The sequence below is a fragment of the Arachis hypogaea genome, chromosome 16, assembly GCF_003086295.3.
Source record: "Arachis hypogaea cultivar Tifrunner chromosome 16, arahy.Tifrunner.gnm2.J5K5, whole genome shotgun sequence".
Lineage (NCBI taxonomy): Eukaryota > Viridiplantae > Streptophyta > Magnoliopsida > Fabales > Fabaceae > Arachis > Arachis hypogaea.
In genome coordinates this window covers 77256931-77259747 of record NC_092051.1, presented here as the reverse complement: position 1 = coordinate 77259747, position 2817 = coordinate 77256931, and the positions used below count along the sequence as shown (strand labels likewise).

Genomic DNA, 2817 nt, shown 5'->3' with positions numbered 1-2817 from the left:
TGAGGGGTCAAGGATGTAGCATCCCTGCTCCAAGTAGGCGTGCAAAACGCCCTTAGAATGCATGTCTGGCGTTAAACGCCAGCTTGCTGCTTGTTTCTAGCGTTTAACACCAATTCCATGCTCTGTTCTGGCGTTAAACGCCAGTCTGGTGCTTGTTTCTGGCGTTTAACGCCAGCTTGATGCTTCTTTCTGGCGTTAAATGCCAGTTTGATCCTTCTTACTGGCGTTTAAACGCCAGTAAGCTCTTTCTCTAGGGTGAGCTATTTTTAATGCTGTTTTTCATTCTATTTTTGATTTTTCAGTAGTTTTTGTGACTTCACATGATCATCAACCTAAAGAAAACATAAAATAGAAATAGAAAATAAATAGATATAATTAAATAACATTGGGTTGCCTCCCAACAAGTGTTTCTTTAATGTCAATAGCTTGACAATGAGCTCTCATGGAGCCTCACAGATGTTCAGAGCATTGTTGGGACCTCCCAACACCAAACTTAGAGTTTGATTGTGGGGGCTTTGGTTGACTCTGTAGTGAGAGAAGCTTTTCATGCTTCCTCTCCATGGTTACAGAAGGAGATCCTTGAGTTTTAAGCACAAGGTTGTCCTCATTCAGTTGAAGGACTAATTCTCCTCTGTCCACATCAATCACAGCTTTTGCTACGGCTAAGAAGGGTCTTCCAAGGACGATAGATTCATCCTCATCCTTCCCAGTGTCTAGGATTATGAAATCAGCAGGGATGTAAAGGCCTTCAACCTTTACTAGCACGTCCTCTACTAGTCTATAAGCTTGTTTTCTTGAGTTGTCTGCCATCTCCAATGAGATTCTGGCAGCTTGCACCTCAAAGATCCCAAGTTTCTCCATTACAAAGAATGGCATAAGGTTAATGCCTGACCCCAGGTCACACAGAGCCTTCTCAAAGGTCATGGTGCCTATGGTACAGGGTATTAAGAATTTACCAGGATCCTATTTTTTTTGAGGTAATTTCTGCCTATCCAATGCATTCAGTTCATTGGTGAGCAAGGGAGGTTCATCTTCCCAAGTCTCATTACCAAATAATTTGGCATTCAGCTTCATGATTGCACCAAGGTACTTAGCAACTTACTCTTCAGTAATGTCTTCATCCTCTTCAGAGGAAGAATACTCATCAGAGCTCATGAAGGGCAGAAGCAGGTTGAATGGAACCTTCATGGTCTCTGTATGAGCCTCAGATTCCTTTAGGTCCTCATTGAGGAACCCTCTAGTGTTCAGAGGACGTCCCATGAGGTCTTCCTCATTGGGATTCACGTCCTCCTCCTCCCTTGTAGGTTCGGCCATGATGGTCAAATCAATGGCCTTGCACTCTCTCTTTGGATTTTCTTCTGTATTGCTTGGGAGAGTACTAGGAGGAGTTTCAGTGACTCTTTTACTCAGCTGGCCCACTTGTGCCTCCAAATTTCTAATGGAGGACCTTATTTCATTCATGAAACATAGAGTGGCCTTAGATAGATCAGAGACTATATTTGCTAAGCTAGATGGATTTTGCTCAGAATTCTCTGTCTGTTGCTGAGTGGATGATGGAAAAGGCTTGCTATTGCTAAACCTGTTTCTTCCACCATTATTAAAGCCTTGTTGAGGCTTTTGTTGATCCTTCCATGAGAAATTTGGATGATTTCTCCATGAGAGATTATAGGTGTTTCCATAGGGTTCACCCATGTAATTCACCTCTACTATTGCAGGCTTCTCAGGATCATAAGCTTCTTCTTCAGAAGATAATTCTTTAGTACTGTTGGATGCAACTTGCAATCCATTCAGACTCTGAGAAATCATATTGACTTGTTGAGTTAATATTTTGTTCTGAGCCAATATGGCATTCAGAGTATCAATTTCAAGAACTTCCTTCCTCTGAGGGTCCCATTACTCACAGGATTCCTTTAAGAAGTATACATGAACTGGTTAATTGCAACCATGTCAATGAGTTCCTGAGCTTCTGCAGGCATTTTCTTTAGATGAATGGATCCACCTGCAAAATGGTCTAATGACATCTTAGATAATTCAGACAGACTATCATAGAATATATCTAGGATGGTCCATTCTGAAAGCATATCAGAAGGACACTTTTTGGTCAGTTGCTTGTATCTCTCCCAAGCTTCATAGAGGGATTCACCTTCTTTCTGTTTGAAGGTTTGAACATCCACTCTAAGCTTGCTAAGCTTTTGAGGAGGAAAGAACTTGGCTAAGAAAGCCGTGACCAGCTTATCCCAAGAGTTCATGCTATCTTTAGGTTGAGAGTCCAACCATATTCTAGCTCTGTCTCTTACAGCAAACGGGAAAAGCATAAGCCTGTAGACCTCGGGATCAACCCCATTGGTCTTAACAGTATCACAGATTTGCAAGAATTCAGTTAAGAACTGAAAAAGGATCTTCTGATGGAAGTCCATGAAACTTGCAATTCTGTTGCATCAGAGAAACTAATTGAGGTTTTAGCTCAAAATTGTTTGCTCCAATGGCAGGAATTGAGATGCTTCTTCCATGCAAGTTGAAATTTGGTGCAGTAAAGTTACCAAGCATCTTCCTTGCATCTCCACCATTGTTATTATTTTCGTCCATGTCTCCTTCTTTTTCGAAAACTTTTGTCAGATTTTCTCCAGATAGTTGTGCCTTAGCTTCCCTTAGCTTCCTCTTCAGAGTCCTTTCAGGTTTAGGATCAGCTTCAACAAGAATGTTCTTATCCTTGTTCCTGCTCATATGAAAAAGAAGAGAAGAGAAAAGAAAATATAGAATCTTCTATGTCACAGTATAGAAGAAGGAAAAGATAAAAATTTGAACACAGAAGAGAAG

At 41.0% G+C, this 2817-nt stretch overlaps 1 non-coding gene across 1 annotated transcript; it reads left to right on the top strand.

The window, feature by feature from the left end:
* Window positions 1–2075: 2075 nt before the first annotated feature.
* LOC112760175 (small nucleolar RNA R71) lies at window positions 2076–2183 on the top strand. The gene has a single exon (XR_003180627.1). It is a non-coding gene; the product is annotated as a small nucleolar RNA R71 (small nucleolar RNA).
* The last annotated feature ends 634 nt before the right edge of the window (window positions 2184–2817 follow it).